The sequence below is a fragment of the Lithobates pipiens genome, unplaced genomic scaffold, assembly GCF_037356315.1.
Source record: "Lithobates pipiens isolate NorthernLeopardFrog02 unplaced genomic scaffold, aLitPip1_a1.2 Scaffold_16, whole genome shotgun sequence".
Classification (NCBI taxonomy): domain Eukaryota; kingdom Metazoa; phylum Chordata; class Amphibia; order Anura; family Ranidae; genus Lithobates; species Lithobates pipiens.
This window is the reverse complement of record NW_027507748.1, coordinates 604,601,377-604,620,394: the sequence shown is the minus strand read 5'-3', so window position 1 is coordinate 604,620,394 and position 19,018 is coordinate 604,601,377. Positions and strand designations below refer to the sequence as shown.

The 19,018-nt window shown below is 48.8% G+C and overlaps 1 protein-coding gene across 2 annotated transcripts in view; it reads left to right on the top strand.

Annotated features, from left to right (window-relative positions):
* The first annotated feature begins 8,219 nt into the window (after nucleotides 1-8,219).
* The window catches only part of LATS2 (large tumor suppressor kinase 2), an 85,872-nt gene continuing 75,073 nt past the window's right edge, over nucleotides 8,220-19,018 (top strand). Inside the window, exons 1-2 of one of the 2 annotated variants that reach the window (XM_077484008.1) lie at nucleotides 8,220-8,355; nucleotides 14,483-14,700. The gene's annotated coding sequence lies outside the window, so the exon portion shown is untranslated. The remainder of the gene's footprint in view (nucleotides 8,356-14,482; nucleotides 14,701-19,018) is intronic. The other variant, XM_077484009.1, reaches the window with a different exon arrangement.

Here is a 19,018-nt window from a genome sequence, read left to right as displayed (position 1 = left end):
CTGGGCCAACACAATATTGAACCCTAAGGACCAAGACTGGGATGCCATTAAAGTTCATGTATATATATATATATATATATATATATATATATATATATACATACACATACACACACACACATATACAGTGCCTTGCGAAAGTATTCGGCCCCCTTGAACTTTTCAACCTTTTGCCACATTTCAGGCTTCAAACATAAAGATATAAAATTTTTATTTTTTGTGAAGAATCACCAACAAGTGGGACACAATTGTGAAGTGGAACGAAATCTATTGGATATTTTAAACTTTTTTAGCAAATAAAAAACTGAAAAGTGGTGCGTGCAAAATTATTCGGCCCCTTTACTTTCAGTGCAGCAAACTCACTCCAGAAGTTCAGCGAGGATCTCTGAATGATCCAATGTTGTCCTAAATGACTGATGGTGATAAATAGAATCCACCTGTGTGTAATCAAGTGTCTGTATAAATGCACCTGCTCTGTGATAGTCTCAGGGTTCTCTTGAAAGCGTAGAGAGCATCATGAAGACCAAGGAACACACCAGGCAGGTCCGTAATACTGTTGTGGAGAAGTTTAAAGCCGGATTTGGATACAAAAAGATTTCCTAAGCTTTAAACATCCCAAGGAGCACCGTGCAAGCGATCATTTTGAAATGGAAGGAGTATCAGACCACTGCAAATCTACCAAGACCTGGCCGTCCCTCTAAACTTTCAGTTCAGACAAGGAGAAGACTGATCAGAGATGCAGCCAAGAGGCCCATGATCACTCTGGATGAACTGCAGAGAACTACAGCTGAGGTGGGAGAGTCTGTCCATAGGACAACAATCAGTCGTACACTGCACAAATCTGGCCTTTATGGAAGAGTGGCAAGAAGAAAGCCATTTCTCAAAGATATCCATAAAAAGTCTTGTCTAAAGTTTGCCACAAGCCACCTGGGAGACACACCAAACATGTGGAAGAAGGTGCTCTGGTCAGATGAAACCAAAATCGAACTTTTTGCCCACAATGCAAAACGATATGTTTGGCGTAAAAGCAACACAGCTCATCACCCTCAACACACCATCCCCACTGTCAAACATGGTGGTGGCAGCATCATGGTTTCGGCCTGCTTTTCTTCAGCAGGGACAGGGAAGATGGTTAAAATTGAGGGGAAGATGGATGCAGCCAAATACAGGCCCATTCTGGATGAAAACCTGTTGGAGTCTGCAAAAGACCTGAAACTGGGACAAAGATTTATCTTCCAACAAGACAATGATCCCAAACATACAGCAAAATCTACAAAGGAATGGTTCACAAATAAACGTATCCAGGTGTTAGAATGGCCAAGTCAAAGTCCAGACCTGAATCCAATCGAGAATCTGTGGAAAGAGCTGAAAACTGCTGTTCACAAACGCTCTCCATCCAACCTCACTGAGCTCGAGCTGTTTTGCAAGGAAGAATGGGCAAGAATTTCAGTCTCTCGATCTGCAAAACTGATAGAGACATACCCCAAGTGACTTGCAGCTGTAATCGCAGCAAAAGATGGCTCTACAAAGTATTAACGCAAGGGGGCCGAATAATTTTGCACGCAAAACTTTTCATTTTTTTTATTAGTTAAAAAAGTTTCAAAAATCCAATAGATTTCGTTCCACTTCACAATTGTGTCCCACTTGTTGGTGATTCTTCACAAAAAATAAACATTTTATATCTTTATGTTTGAAGCCTGAAATGTGGCAAAAGGTTGAAAAGTTCAAGGGGGCCGAATACTTTCGCAAGGCACTGTATATATATATATATATATATATATATATATATATAATCCGCTTATAACCAATTATTTTTGTGATATAGATTCGTAATGGTCTGCATAATTGAGGGCATGGCACTGGGGTGTCCATTGTCTAAATGCATTGTGCTAAAAAGTGTCCCTTTGTCTCATGTCCAAAAGTTGGGAGGTATGCAGTGCACATTACCGAAATGAATGTGCTCTGCTTGTTCCACATAACAGAACTGTGAGGGGAAATGAGAGGTTTGGGAGCTCAAGGAGGATGCTACAAAGAAGCAGAAAAACACTGTAATATAATATGATAGTGAAAAATAGATTACAGGGCCAGTAGTGGATGTGTACAGTGCACTGGTGGCCATTCAACCAGCAGACACAGGATGAAAGGCAGGTCTGCACTGTATCTGTGCGGAGCTTAGAGAGCGAAAAAAAAGCGTCTGAATTGCAGTAAGTAAAAAACAAAGCACATCTCAAATGTATTGTTGAGCTGGAACAGGGCTTTAACCACTTATCTACCAACTTAATTTAAATCAGCGGTGGGAAGAATGGCGAGTTTATATTTGTTCACCCGGCGATAGGCTCTCTTATGGAAGTGATTTGGGCAGCTTTAACCCTTTGTAGAACCTCCCTCCCAGTACAACCTCTCTTCAGGTACAGTTTCTCTCCCAGTACAGCTTCAGCCCCAATAAATCCTCTCTTCTGGCAAGTCTTTCTCCCAGTATAACCTCTCGCCCAGTACAGTCTCTCTTTCAGTACAACCTCTTTCTTCCAGTACAACCACTTTCCCAGAAGAGTCTCTCTCCCAGTACAGCCACTCGCCCAGTATAGTCTCTCTCCCAGTACAGCTTCACTCCCAGTGAAACTTCTTTTGGCATAGTCTCTCTCCTAGTACAGTCTATCCGCCAGTACAGCCTCTCTCTCTCCCACTACACCCTCTCTCTCTCCCAATACACCCTCTCTCTCTCCCACTACACCCTCTCTCTCTCCCACTACACCCTCTCTCTCTCCCACTACACTCTCTCCCCCACTACACTCTCTCCCCCAGTACACCCTCTCCCCCAGTACACCCTCTCCCCCAGTACACCCTCTCCCCCAGTACACCCTCTCCCCCAGTACACTCTCTCCCAGTACACCCTCTCTCCCAGTACACCCTCTCTCCCAGTACACCTTCTCTCCCAGTACAATATCTCTCCCACTACACCATCTCTCCCAGTACACCCTCTCCCCCAGTACACTCTCTCTCTCCCAGTACAATATCTCTCCCACTACACCATCTCTCCCAGTACACCCTCTCCCCCAGTACACTCTCTCTCCCCCAGTACACTCTCTCTCTCCCAGTACACTCTCTCTCTCCCAGTACACTCTCTCTCTCCCAGTACACTCTCTCTCTCCCAGTACACTCTCTCTCCCCCAGTACACTCTCTCTCCCCCAGTACACTCTCTCTCTCCCAGTACACTCTCTCTCTCCCAGTACACTCTCTCTCTCCCAGTACACTCTCTCTCTCCCAGTACACCCTCTCTCCCCCAGTACACCCTCTCTCCCCCAGTACACCCTCTCTCCCCCAGTACACCCTCTCTCCCCCAGTACACCCTCTCTCCCCCAGTACACTCTCTCTCGCCCAGTACACTCTCTCTCCCAGTACACCCCCTCCCCCAGTACACCCTCTCCCCCAGTACACTCTCTCCCCCAGTACACCCTCTCTCCCACTACACCTTCTCTCCCAGTACCATATCTCTCCCACTACACCCTCTCTCCCAGTACACCCTCTCTCCCAGTACACTCTCTCCCCCGGTACACCATCTCTCCCAGTACAATCTCTCTCCCCCAGTACACACTCTATCCACCAGTACAATCTCTCCCCCAGTACACACTCTCTCCCAGTACACCCTCTACCCCAGTACACCCTCTCCCCCAATAGATTCTCTCTCCCAGCACACTCTCTCCCCCAGTACACACTCTCTCCCAGTACAATCTCTCTCCCAGTACACCCTCTCGCCTAGAACATCCTCTCTCCCAGTGCACCCCCCCCCCCCAGTACACCCTCTCTCCCAGTACCATATCTCTCCCACTACACCCTCTCTCCCAGTACACCTTCTCTCCCACTACACCCTCTCTGCCACTACACCCTCTCTCTCAGTACACCCTCTCTCCTAGTACACCCTCTCTCCTAGTACACCATCTCTCCCAGTACACCATCTCTCCCAGTACACCATCTCTCCCAGTTCACCCTCTCTCCCAGTACACCCTCTCTCCCAGTACACCCTCTCTCCCAGTACACCCTCTCTCCCAGTACACCCTCTCCCCCAGTACACCCTCTCTTCCAGTACACCCTCTCTTCCAGTACAATCTCTCTCCCAGTACACCCTCTCCCCCAGTACACCCTCTCTCCCAGTACACCCTCTCTCCCAGTACACCTTCTCTCCCAGTACACCCTCTCTGCCGCTACACCCTCTCTGCCGCTACACCCTCTCTCTCAGTACACCCTCTCTCCTAGTACACTCTCTCCCCCTGTACACACTCTCTCCCACTACACCATCTCTCCCAGTTCACCCTCTCCCCCAGTTCACCCTCTCCCCCAGTTCACCCTCTCTCCCAGTACACCCTCTCTTCCAGTACACCCTCTCTTCCAGTACTCTCTCTCCCCCAGTACACTCTCTCCCCCAGTACACTCTCTCCCCCAGTACCATATCTCTCCCACTACACCATCTCTCCCAGTTCACTCTCTCCCCCAGTACACCCTCTCTCCCCCAGTACACCCTCTCTCCCCCAGTACACCCTCTCTCCCCCAGTACACCCTCTCTCTCCCAGTACACCCTCTCTCTCCCAGTACACTCTCTCTCTCTCCCAGTACACCCTCTCTCCCCCAGTACACCCTCTCTCCCCCAGTACCATATCTCTCCCACTACACCATCTCTCCCAGTTCACTCTCTCCCCCAGTACACCCTCTCTCCCAGTACACCCTCTCTCCCCCAGTACACCCTCTCTCCCCCAGTACACCCTCTCTCCCCCAGTACACCCTCTCTCCCCCAGTACACCCTCTCTCCCACTACACCTTCTCTCCCAGTACCATATCTCTCCCACTACACCATCTCTCCCACTACACCATCTCTCCCAGTACACCCTCTCTCCCAGTACACTCTCTCCCCCAGTACCCTCTCTCCCCCAGTACACTCTCTCTCCCCCAGTACACTCTCTCTCCCCCAGTACACTCTCTCTCTCCCAGTACACTCTCTTCCCCAGTACACTCTCTTCCCCAGTACACTCTCTTCCCCAGTACACCCTCTCTCCCCCAGTACACCCTCTCTCCCAGTACACCCTCTCCCCCAGTACACCCTCTCCCCCAGTACACTCTCTCCCCCAGTACACCCTCTCTCCCACTACATCCTCTCTCCCAGTACACCCTCTCTCCCCAGTACACCCTCTCTCCCAGTACACCATCTCCCCCAGTACACCCTCTCTCCCCCAGTACACCCTCTCTCCCCCAGTACACTCTCTCTCCCCCAGTACACTCTCTCTCCCCCAGTACACTCTCTCTCTCCCAGTACACTCTCTTCCCCAGTACACTCTCTTCCCCAGTACACTCTCTTCCCCAGTACACTCTCTTCCCCAGTACACTCTCTTCCCCAGTACACCCTCTCTCCCCCAGTACACCCTCTCTCCCCCAGTACACCCTCTCTCTCCCAGTACACCCTCTCTCCCAGTACACCCTCTCTCCCAGTACACCTTCTCTCCCAGTACACCCTCTCTGCCGCTACACCCTCTCTCTCAGTACACCCTCTCTCCTAGTACACTCTCTCCCCCTGTACACACTCTCTCCCACTACACCATCTCTCCCAGTTCACCCTCTCCCCCAGTTCACCCTCTCCCCCAGTACACCCTCTCTCCCAGTACACCCTCTCTTCCAGTACTCTCTCTCCCCCAGTACCATATCTCTCCCAGTTCACTCTCTCCCCCAGTACACCCTCTCTCCCCCAGTACACCCTCTCTCCCCCAGTACACCCTCTCTCTCCCAGTACACCCTCTCTCTCCCAGTACACTCTCTCTCTCTCCCAGTACACCCTCTCTCCCCCAGTACACCCTCTCTCCCCCAGTACCATATCTCTCCCACTACACCATCTCTCCCACTACACCATCTCTCCCAGTTCACTCTCTCCCCCAGTACACCCTCTCTCCCCCAGTACACCCTCTCTCCCCCAGTACACCCTCTCTCGCCCAGTACACCCTCTCTCGCCCAGTACACTCTCTCTCCCAGTACACCCTCTCCCCCAGTACACCCTCTCCCCCAGTACACCCTCTCTCCCACTACACCTTCTCTCCCAGTACCATATCTCTCCCACTACACCATCTCTCCCAGTACACCCTCTCTCCCAGTACACTCTCTCCCCCAGTACCCTCTCTCCCCCAGTACACTCTCTCTCCCCCAGTACACTCTCTCTCCCCCAGTACACTCTCTCTCTCCCAGTACACTCTCTCTCTCCCAGTACACTCTCTTCCCCAGTACACTCTCTTCCCCAGTACACTCTCTTCCCCAGTACACCCTCTCTCCCCCAGTACACCCTCTCTCCCAGTACACCCTCTCCCCCAGTACACCCTCTCCCCCAGTACACCCTCTCCCCCAGTACACCCTCTCCCCCAGTACACTCTCTCCCCCAGTACACCCTCTCTCCCACTACATCCTCTCTCCCCAGTACACCCTCTCTCCCAGTACACCATCTCCCCCAGTACACCCTCTCTCCCCCAGTACACCCTCTCTCCCCCAGTACACTCTCTCTCCCCCAGTACACTCTCTCTCCCCCAGTACACTCTCTCTCCCCCAGTACACTCTCTCTCCCCCAGTACACTCTCTCTCCCCCAGTACACCCTCTCTCCCCCAGTACACCCTCTCTCTCCCAGTACACTCTCTCTCCCAGTACACTCTCTCTCCCAGTACACCCTCTCTCCCAGTACACCCTCTCTCCCAGTACACCCTCTCCCCCAGTACACCCTCTCCCCCAGTACACCCTCTCCCCCAGTACACCCTCTCCCCCAGTACACTCTCTCTCCCCCAGTACACTCTCTCCCCCAGTACACTCTCTCTCTCCCAGTACACTCTCTTCCCCAGTACACTCTCTTCCCCAGTACACCCTCTCTCCCCCAGTACACCCTCTCTCCCCCAGTACACCCTCTCTCCCCCAGTACACCCTCTCTCCCCCAGTACACCCTCTCTCCCCCAGTACACCCTCTCTCCCCCAGTACACCCTCTCTCCCCCAGTACACCCTCTCTCCCCCAGTACACCCTCTCTCCCCCAGTACACCCTCTCTCCCCCAGTACACCCTCTCTCCCACTACATCCTCTCTCCCCAGTACACCCTCTCTCCCAGTACACCATCTCCCCCAGTACACCCTCTCTCCCCCAGTACACCCTCTCTCCCCCAGTACACTCTCTCTCCCCCAGTACACTCTCTCTCCCCCAGTACACTCTCTCTCCCCCAGTACACTCTCTCTCCCCCAGTACACTCTCTCTCTCCCAGTACACCCTCTCTCCCCCAGTACACCCTCTCTCTCCCAGTACACTCTCTCTCCCAGTACACTCTCTCTCCCAGTACACCCTCTCTCCCAGTACACCCTCTCTCCCAGTACACCCTCTCCCCCAGTACACCCTCTCCCCCAGTACACCCTCTCCCCCAGTACACCCTCTCCCCCAGTACACTCTCTCTCCCCCAGTACACTCTCTCCCCCAGTACACTCTCTCTCTCCCAGTACACTCTCTTCCCCAGTACACTCTCTTCCCCAGTACACCCTCTCTCCCCCAGTACACCCTCTCTCCCCCAGTACACCCTCTCTCCCCCAGTACACCCTCTCCCCCAGTACACCCTCTCTCTCCCAGTACACTCTCTCTCTCCCAGTACACTCTCTCTCTCCCAGTAGACTCTCTCTCTCTCCCAGTAGACTCTCTCTCTCCCAGTACACTCTCTCTCTCCCAGTACACTCTCTCTCTGCCAGTACACTCTCTCTCTCCCAGTACACTCTCTCTCCCAGTACACTCTCTCTCTCCCAGTACACTCTCTCTCTCCCAGTACACTCTCTCTCTGCCAGTACACTCTCTCTCCCCCAGTACACCCTCTCCCCCAGTACACCCTCTCTTCCCCAGTACACCCTCTCTCCCCCAGTACACCCTCTCCCCCAGTACACCCTCTCTCTCCCAGTACACCCTCTCTCCCCCAGTACACCCTCTCTCCCCCAGTACACCCTCTCTCCCCCAGTACACCCTCTCTCCCCCAGTACACCCTCTCTCCCCCAGTACACCCTCTCTCCCCCAGTACACCCTCTCTCTCCCAGTACACTCTCTCTCCCAGTACAACACCTCGCCCTTTATGCCCAGTCTCTGATTTCCATGATGCCCAGAACAAGAACAAACTCAGGCTCTCCTTTAGTTACGCCCCCCGGCAGCCTCATCCAATTGTTAACTGGTGTAGAGATGACGCAGGCAGTCCGGAACACGTGACCACAATGGAATGCAAACAATGCGGTGAACGTCCAAGTCCGTCCTGCCGTATGTACCGCTTGTGGGGGAGAGCGGAGACCGGGGGAGCCGAGCGGACACAAGGCCAGACACAGGTAATGGCGCCTCCCTTCCCTTCTCCCCGGGCACACGTGTGCACACAAAGAGCGCCCCATACCGGGGACAGGAGCTCCGCTGTACGGCCGGTCCGGGGCATGGGCTTCTCGGGGGACTAAGTACTGCTGTACATCGGGGGGGACGGAATGCAGACTGGGCATAGAGTACTAGAGAGGGGGCATGTGAGTGCTGAAAGGAGGTATGTGTACCTAGAGAGGGGGCATGTATGATCTATAGAGAGGTGGCATGTATGATCTATAGAGAGGTGACATGTATGATCTATAGAGAGGTGACATGTATGATCTATAGAGAGGTGGCATGTATGATCTATAGAGAGGTGGCATGTATGATCTATAGAGAGGTGGCATGTATGATCTATAGAGAGGTGGCATGTATGATCTATAGAGAGGTGGCATGTATGATCTATAGAGAGGTGACATGTATGATCTATAGAGAGCTGACATGTATGATCTATAGAGAGGTGACATGTATGATCTATAGAGTGGTGACACGTATGATCTATAGAGTGGTGACACGTATGATCTATAGAGTGGTGACACGTATGATCTATAGAGAGGTGACACGTATGATCTATAGAGAGGTGACATGTATGATCTATAGAGAGGTGACATGTATGATCTATAGAGAGGTGGCATGTATGATCTATAGAGAGGTGGCATGTATGATCTATAGAGAGGTGGCATGTATGATCTATAGAGAGGTGACATGTATGATCTATAGAGAGCTGACATGTATGATCTATAGAGAGGTGACATGTATGATCTATAGAGTGGTGACACGTATGATCTATAGAGTGGTGACACGTATGATCTATAGAGTGGTGACACGTATGATCTATAGAGTGGTGACACGTATGATCTATAGAGAGGTGGCATGTATGATCTATAGAGAGGTGGCATGTATGATCTATAGAGAGGTGGCATGTATGATCTATAGAGAGGTGGCATGTATGATCTATAGAGAGGTGGCATGTATGATCTATAGAGAGGTGGCATGTATGATCTATAGAGAGGTGGCATGTATGATCTATAGAGAGGTGGCATGTATGATCTATAGAGAGGTGGCATGTATGATCTATAGAGAGGTGGCATGTATGATCTATAGAGAGGTGACATGTATGATCTATAGAGAGGTGACATGTATGATCTATAGAGAGGTGACATGTATGATCTATAGAGAGGGGACATGTGAGTGCTGAAAGGAGGTATGTGTACCTAGAGAGGGGGCATGTATAGTCTCTAGAGAGGGGACGTGTATGGTCTCTAGAGAGGGGACATGTGAGTGCTGAAAGGAGGTATGTGTACCTAGAGAGGGGGCATGTATGATCTATAGAGGGGGGGCATGTAGGATCTCTAGAGAGGTGGGCATCTAGGAAAGAGGTATGTAGATCTAGAAGGGAGGCATATAGGATCTAGAGAGGGGCATATGGTAGTCAGGAGTGAGCATGTTGTTCTGGGGATGAGACATGTGGCCCAGTTTTTCTAGGAAGGTGGCATATGGCACTAGAGATAATGTAGGAAGTTCCAGAAAGGGGCAATGGAATTTTAGAGAGTGGGTATATATATCTAGAGGAGGGGCCATTGAGTGCATGAGGCACTGGAAAGATGGCATTAGGCTCAAGAGTGGCATTTGATGCTGGATAGAGAGGGAATGGAGCTCTAGAGAAGTTGAATGTGGCACTAGATAAAAAGGGCACAAAGTTCAGGAGAGGTGGCACATGTCATGAAAGAGAAGGCTTGGAGTTCTAAGGAGGGGCATGTAGCACTGGAAAAAACAGTGTTCTAGAGAGATGGCATGTGGCACTGGAGAGCGGCATGTAGTCCTATAAAGGTTGTGTGCGCCTCTGAAGAGATGGGCTTGTAGATCTATTGATGTTATGCAGTGCTGAAAAGAGGACACGCTGTTCTAGAGAGATAGGTAGAACTGAGCCTTTAAAGCATGGTATTCAGCATACCTATCATGGTAGTGGTGCCATAGAGCAGTGGAGAAGTGACATGGCGCTCTAGAATAGCTGTTCTATTGGACACTAGCGGTGAATGGGAGTTGTTGAGTGATTATAGGTAGGCCTGCAATGCAGTGTGACAATGTAGCTGGACTGTGGGTTTTGTGGACAGGGTGTGTACAATTCTACCATGAGTAGATCTGTAGTTCTAGAGAGGACACTCAACTCTGTAGTGGATACACAGTTCGTTAGAGGTGGCATGCAATGAAGAAGGGGGTAGTACTTTTGGGAATGTGGTATATACTGTATATAGGGGTGGTATATAGTTCTTGAAAAGTGGGATGTACGGTATAATGGGATGGTATATAGTTCTGGAAAAGTGGGATGTACTGTATATAGGGATGTTATATAGTTCAGGAAAAGTATCTAGGGGTTGTATATAGTGCTCCGGTGTATTGTGATAATGTAGAGGCAGCATAGTTACCACTTATGGAATGGACACTTTGTTCTGAAGTGATAGCTCTGACGGGCAGATAATTGCAATGTGCACCATGTAGCTGGGAGGCTGGTATGTGATAATTGGAGTGAGAAGCATAGAGAAGACATTCTGCTCTGTATACGGAGGTAAGGCCACTATAGATGTGGTATTTAGCCCTGGCTTGCAGTACAGAGTTGGTATAAATATGGAGAAGGGCCATCACGTACTGGAATGTGGCATGCGTATTGTGGAAGGGTCATACAACTCCAGAGAAGTGTCATGACTTGTCAACATGATGCAGGTGGCATGCTTTACTGGAATGTGGGCATCCCTACTGTAAACATGCAGGTGGAGTGAATGTGATAGAGGATCCACCATGGGTTATAGCCAGAGATGCCGGAGGGGGGGGGGGGGGGGGGTTGCAGGAGTGGACATACCGTGGGTCATGGGTGCTCAACGTGTGGCCCCCAAGCTCTTGTAAAACTTCAAATCCCATCATGCCTCTGCCTTTGGGAATCATGTTTGTAAGGCTGCTTTCACACTGGGGCGGTATTCAGGCGTTACAGCGCTAAAAATAGCGCCTGTGTAACGCCTGAAAAAAACCGGCCCCTTTAACTCCAGTGTGAAAGCCGGAGGGCTTTCACACTGGAGCGATGCGCTGGCAGGACGGTGAAAAAAGTCCTGCCAGCCGCATCTTTGCAGCGGTGAAGGAGCGGTGTATTCACCGCTCCTATACCGCTCCTACCCATTGAAATCAATGGGACACCGCGGCAATACCGCCGGCAAAGCGCCGCTGCAGCAGCGCTTTGCGGGCGGATTTAACCCCTTTTCGGCCGCTAGCGGGGGTTAAAACCACCCCGCTAGCGCCCGCACACCGCCGCTAAAACGACGGTAAAGCGCCGCTAAAAATAGCGACGCTTTACCGCCGACGCTGCTCCCGCCCCAGTGTGAAAGCAGCCTAACTGTCAGCCTTGCAATGCATCATGGGACTTGTAGTTCTGCAACAGCTGGAGGTCCACAGGTTGCACACCCATGATGTAGGCCATACTGTCCTGAATGTAACTGTATTGCTTCTGTGAAGCCATCACAACAGGAAACAAAGCACGCTAGCAATATAGCTAGAATTACTGTGTCCTAAATTACATTCATTATTAGATTACACATATCAGAATTCCTATTTGGAGAAGGAAGGAATTGATACCACTTAGAACAATTATTTGACTCTAATGCTAGACCACATGCAGGAGTTGCATTTGCTTTATGATTTGCTGAGTTTTTCTTTTTTTCTCAGTAAATAAGGCTTATGCCGATTTTATATATCTGTTATTATTGAGTCAATAACTATCTAATGAGCAGCGCCCCCTGATTCCTCCTGTAGTAAATTGTAATGTCTGCCCTCATGTTTTGCTGTGTTAACTGTTGGCGCTATACAAATCCTGTATAATAATAATACAGTAAATCCTTGTTTTGAGAGTAACTTGGTTTGAGAGTGTTTTGCAAGAAAAGCAAAATCTTTAAATATAGTTTGACTTGATATACAAGCGATGTCTTGTTATATAAGTAGCGTCATGTCACAACTGAGTATAAAAAAGAAGAGAGGCGCCTTTAAGTGTAGCAATATGGTTACATTTAATGAAGGTACAATATTTAGCAACTCACATGGTTGATGATTAAAAGAGGGACATCTAAGTATGCAGGCACCCGGGTTAAAGCTGTCCGCATAGACCATCCTCCGCACCGCCATCAACGTCATCCCTTCCACGCTGCGCTCCATGAGCAGTTCAAGCCTAGCTTTCAGATCGCTCTACTGCAGGGTGGTCTTTCCAGGCATGATTGCAGACTGACAATGGTGAGAGCTGGCGGTGTGTAGGACGGTCTGTGTCAGGCATGTCCAAAGTCCGGCCCGTGGGCCAATCGCAATCCGCTTGGTTATTTGGACATATATATCTTTTGTGGCTCCCGACGATCTCCCAGCGCCGGGGCCACAAAAGATGTATATGCCTTGGAAGGGACAGGTAGGAGGCGGGACCAAGCACCATACACACAGGAGAATTTACGGTTTACAGGCGGCCTATGTAATAAGAAATCCTGTCTCCAGTGCTGCCATTGGACGACTGTTCTGTCCATCAAAGGAGGCGGGACTTTCTATTAAAGAGGCCACCATGTAAACAGGAGATTCTCCTGTAGGTAATCTTTGGTGCTCATCTGTGCGTTCCTGGCTATGGTGGGTTGCGCGTTCCTGGCTATGGTGGGTTGCGCGTTCCTGGCTATGGTGGGTTCTGCGTTCCTGGCTATGGTGGGTCTGCAGATGGGCACTGACCATTATTTTGCTTCAATGTTCTTTTTTTTTTTTAAAATCCCTGAAACTTCCCTCTTAAAGTGAAGGTGCGTGTTATACGCCAATAAATACATATATCCAAATAATGCGCCCAATCTCATCTCTTTATCACACACAGTCACAAAGGCAAGAGAATTCTTGTTGGGCAGTGTATTCACGTATGTTCCCTTCATCAAATCTGGCCCTTTTTGAAAAAAGTTTGGACACCCCTGGTCTATGTGGACAGCTTTACCCCGGATGCCTGCATACTTAGAGATGTGCCTCTTTTAATCATCAACCATGTGAGTTGCTAAATGTTGTACCTTCATGAAATGTAACCATATTGCTACATTTAGAGGCGCTTCTCTTTTATACTCTGTAGTTCCTGCTGGATTTTGCTTCCATTTGTGAATGTACATTTTATGGTTACCCAACCTGGTCACATTGCTATAATCTTTTTATATAGACTATAAACGTATGGACCTATGAAGAAATGGTTGTGGAACAAATCATTTGAGTCTCCATTATTTCTTATGGGGAAATTTGCTTTGATATACAAGTGCTTTGGATTAAAAGCATGTTTCCAGAACAAATAATGCTCGCTATCCAAGGTTTTACTGTATTATGCCACGTACACACGATCGAATTGTCTGGCGTACTTAGTCCGACATACAATCCGACGGATAATCCGGCGGACTTTCTACCGAACGGACTTGGCCACACACGGACACACAGAAAGTCCGGCGTTTGCTAGCGCGATGACGTACAGCACGTACGACAGGACTAGAAAAAGGAAGTTCAATAGCCAGTAGCCAATAGCTTCCTTTTTCGTACTTGCTTCTGAGCATGCGTCATTCTTAGTCCGCCGTACTAGCATACCGACGAACGTATTGTCCGCCTGAAACCCAAGTCCAATGGGAAGATTGGAGTGCAAAAATACTTTCTTAGTCCGCCGGACTTCACGCTGGAAAAGTCAGCTGAAGCCCACATACGATCGAATTGTCCGCTGAAATGCGCTTCGACGGACTAAGTACGCCGGACAATCTGATCGTGTGTACGCGGCATTACTGATAGCTTATACCCCACCAAATCGATAAGTTCACATGTGACCTAGTAACATTCTCCAACACTCAATTAGACAAGGCTCTTCCAATCTGTTGATGAGATATTTCTATTGACATATTTGCCCCGTTGTCATCTGTGCACAGCATGCCTATAAACCAAAGTACCAAGAAACTGTGCTCGGCTGGCCTTGCCTAAAGCATTCCTGTTGCATGAGAGGCACATGGGGATTTTTTTTTTCCTCTCTCTCTCTCTCTCGCTCTTTCTTTTTCTCTGTATGCTGATCAGACTGTAAATTCTCCCCAGCTTGGAATGTGCCTCTGTGACTGAGGAGTTGACGCCAAAAGGAAAGAGGAGGAGGTGAAGGAGGAACTTTCAGCAACTTCCCAAAGAGAAAGAAGACGTCCTATTCCTTGGATTTTTTTTTCCCCCCTTCTGTTACATTGAACTCCGTGCCTCTGTAAAGGAAACTACTATGCGATTAACTGAAAAGTGGCACTGCCAGGACTGGGACACTAGCCAAGGTAATGTACAAGGCAGTTTGCTCTCTCTTGCGCTGATGATTGTTTGGAGTTGTGTTTGGAACCAAGTTGCCAACTTGCTGGACATGTCCTCCAGGCTCTTTAACAGAGGAGTGTCATGAGGCCACTTTTAATAGGAGGAAAGTAAACATGTTGGAGTAGTTTAAGGCTGGTCATGTCATTTTACAGCCCTTTTTGGCACACCAAGGGATTAAAGAGCAAGTAAATGCCCCCATTTTTTTGTCATTATATTTCAAAGTATCACCTCTATATAGGTACCTTTCCATCATTTAAAATTTTTTTTTTTTTTGTAGTAATTACCTGGTTAAATATTATTATACAGGATTTATATAGCGGCAACACTTTACGGAGTGCTTTACAACATAAGGGCAGACAGTACAGTTACAATACAATTTATTACAGTAGGAATCAAAGGGCCCTGCTCATTAGAGCTTACAATCTAATCTTGCTGATTTAGTGCACTTCCCTATTGTCAGTGACAAGCAGGCGATCCCCTGGCTGCTGCGTTACTATGCAAGTTCCCCGCTGAGAAGGCTTCAAGTGGTTGTAAAGCCTTTACAACCACTTTTTACTACAGGCAAGCCTATAATTGGGCTTACCTGTAGCTACACTGGATATCTATTAAACCTGCACGGTTTAGGAGATATCCCTGTATTTGCATATGTCGACGTCATCGGCACATGCACACTTAAGTAAACTGAAGCAACGGCACGTACGTGCCATTGCTTCAGTTAGACTGTGCCGTTACCGGCGGTAATCACGTGCATTTGCGGGAGTGACGTCATCATGGCTCCGGCCAATCACAGTGCCGGACCCGCGATACCCCTGGGAGTGATGTCAGCCGCTGGAGCAGTGAACGAGGACCGATTCGGGGGCTTCAATCTCAGGTAAGTAATTCATAATGAGCTAGTATGCTATGCATACTAGTTCATTATGCCTTTGTCTTGCTGTTTTTTTTTGGGGGGGGGGAGTTGTTGTGTGTGTGTGTGTGTGTGTGTGTGTGTGTGTGTGTGTGTGTGTGTGTGTGTGTGTGTGTGTGTGTTTTTTTTTTTATTTATTTATTTTTTGGGGGTTTACAACCACTTTTACTTCCACCTTTCTCCTTCCGGGGGTCACCCCACTTGATCCTTTTCATCAGATTAAAGGGTGGCTCCAGCAGGTTGACCAACATCTGAACATTGTCTTCCTCCCCTTGCCCTCCACCTCATGTTATCATCTGCATTGGGCTGCAGGGGATGACCCCAGGTTTGATTGATAGTCTTCTTATTTTTCCCTGTTGGCTGCCCTATATTCTTTTTTTTTTTTTCTCTACACAAACATGTTACGACAAAAGCGCCAATCAGCTCTGTGTAGCTGTGGGAAAACAAAGTCCTGTCCCTGCAGTGACGCAGTTTTTCGCGAGACAACTTCCTACTTTGACCATCAAGATCACCATGCAGGGCAGAGCAAGTACAACTTTGTCACAGGATCACAGTATAAAGAGGCAAATGATGTATACATTTTTATCTATCTATACACTGCTAGGGGTTATTTACTAAAGGCAAATCCACTTTGCACTTGAAATTGCACTGAAAGTGCACTTGGAAGTAAAGTCGCTGTGGATCCGAGGGGGACATGCAAGGAAAATAAAAAACAGCATTTTAGCTTGCACATGATTGGATAATAAAATCAGCAGAGTTTCCCTAATTTCAGATCTACCCCTTAGATTTACAGCGACTGCACTTCCAAGTGCACTTTCCGGTGCATTTTGCACTTTTAGTCTGTTTTTATGCAGAGAATGCAGGGTTCACCAGTGCATTACGCTCAGAATGCAGGGTCCAGTACAGCGATGCAATCAGAATGCAGGGTCCAGGAGTGCGTTTTTTGGTTAGAGTGCTGGGTTCACCAGTGCATAACGCTCAGAATGCAGGATCCAGGAGTGCGCTGCGGTCAGAATGCAGGGTCCAGGAGTGCGCTGCGGTCAGAATGCAGGGTCCAGGAGTGCATTTTGGTTAGAATGTTGGGTTTACCAGTGCATTACTCTCAGAATGCAGGGTTCGGGAGTGCGTTGCGGTCAGAATGCAGGGATGGGGGGAGTGATGTGAAGGGTGGTAGAGGACACTCTAGGTGACCCTCCCATAACCGTGTCCTCTGCCCCCTTCACATAACCCCCACACACACACACATACAGTGGTGTCTGCTGCCCCCCCCCCATAGCAGTGACCCCTTCCCTCCTCTCCCATAGCACAGTGTCCTATCTGTTTCCACAGCGGAGACCAGGAGGCAGCACAGTTCTGGACAGAGGGGCGGGAGCTGGCAGAGTGACTTTTCCTATTAGCAAGCTAGTGATTGGTTGCTTAGGACCACACTGTGTGCTAGCAACCAATCACCAGCAGTTTAACATAAAAAGTTTGTTTGGCCAGCTCCTCCTCCTGAGCTGTGCTTCCTCCCGGTCTCCACTGTTCACTGATCACAGCCGCAGAGTGGTATGGAGGAGGGAGGGGGAGAGAGACCGGGACATAGATGGTGCGGAGGAAGCGGGAGGCTGGAAGGGGAGACAAGAACCGACACATAGATGGCGGGGGCAGCGGCACAGGAACCTGTTCGTGGTCCACCTGTCACCTGCCGGTGATCAACAGGGATGCACAACAATACATTCTGTATGTATTACCTGTCTTACCCCATTTTCCTATTACAGACTTATAAACTGGCTATTTTGGCCAATATGAAATAATACTAATTTTTCTGACAGCCATAGGAAATGAAAAACACAAGGAGCACTGTGTACGCTGCTATTCTGCGGAGGGCTCATTAGATTAGCCATGGTAGCAATTGCATCATTCCTTGGACAGAATGGATACTTCAAGAGCTTGCGCAGCTATAGTGGAAGCAGACATAAATAAATACCATTTATAGACTTGGTTATGTCACTGCCCTGCCTCTCGGTCTCTTCCAAGCTTCTTTTTGGTGATTAGTACAGCCAGGTAACTTTCATGTCATATCTGCAGAACTGTAAGAAACAGTAAGTTTAGAGTTGGCAGGATATGCTGTTCTAAGAATAAATGAACAGCTTTGGTACCGTATTTTGCAAGTTATTTTTTTCCATACATAAAGTAGATCTTTTTTGAGCAAAAAAAAAAAAAAGATTACTGTACCCTCTGACTCACAGCAGTAAGACTTTAATCACCCATCTATTAGGAGCGTGGTGATCCCAGCACAACCACAGGTATGTGGACTGCGCCTGACCCTGCTGGATGCTGCACATCTGATTAATCCTTTTGATTTGTGGACTCTACCAGCTCGGAGATCAGTACACCGCCTACAAGCAGGACGGTTCCTTTCTGGTGCTTGTGGTACGCTGCATTGTCTATGCGGGGGGTGTAATCCAGTTTACATCATTTTCTTGCCCAGATGTGCTTTTAACCTGTCTCAGTGACCTTTTATAAAATGCCTTGTATGGAGGTAATTGGAAGAAGATGTGCCTGAGGCTTATCTGCAGTGTTCTGTAACGCTAGGCATTCGACAGCATACGTTCTTGATATTTAATATCCAAACATCAATTAAATGCTTCCTGGCAGAGAAGCATCTGGTTCTTTAAACTGGCGCGAGCTTTGGAAGTCCTTTTATTATTTACAGTAAACAATATGGAAAGAATGTCTGAGCTTTTTATAAGGGTCAGTGATGTATTATACGAGAGGTGCAGTCCACGCTCGGTAGGTGATATCGGGTGAAGATCGGATATACTGGCATGACCCTATACCAGTGATGGCGAACCTCTGCACCCCAGATGTTTTAGAACTACACTGCAAAGTGCATGAGCATCATGGGAAATGTAGTTCCAAAACATCTGGGGTGCCAAGGTTCGCCATCACTGCCCTATACTCTGTGTATAGCGGCCTGATGCCAACATCAGTCATTGCACATTCTCCCTTAGGCCCCATTCACACCTGAGCGTATCATTTTTAGGCAGAAAGTCGTGTAATTTTGCTGCAATTTTGTGCAGGTCAAAAGGTCACCAATGTAAAAAGCAGAAAAACTCCCAAATCTGCCCAAAAAAAAAAAGTTCCAGAACTTGTTTGAGCTTCAGGCGTTTTGGGGCTTCTGGCTTCAGGTGTTTTGGGGCTTCTGGCTTCAGGCGTTTTGGGGCTTCTGGCTTCAGGCGTTTTGGGGCTTCAGGCGTTTTGGGGCTTCTGGCGTTTTGGGGCTTCTGGCGTTTTGGGGCTTCTGGCTTCAGGCGTTTTGGGGCTTCTGGCTTCAGGCGTTTTGGGGCTTCAGGTGTTTTGGGGCTTCTAGCTTCAGGCGTTTTGGAGCTTCTGGCTTC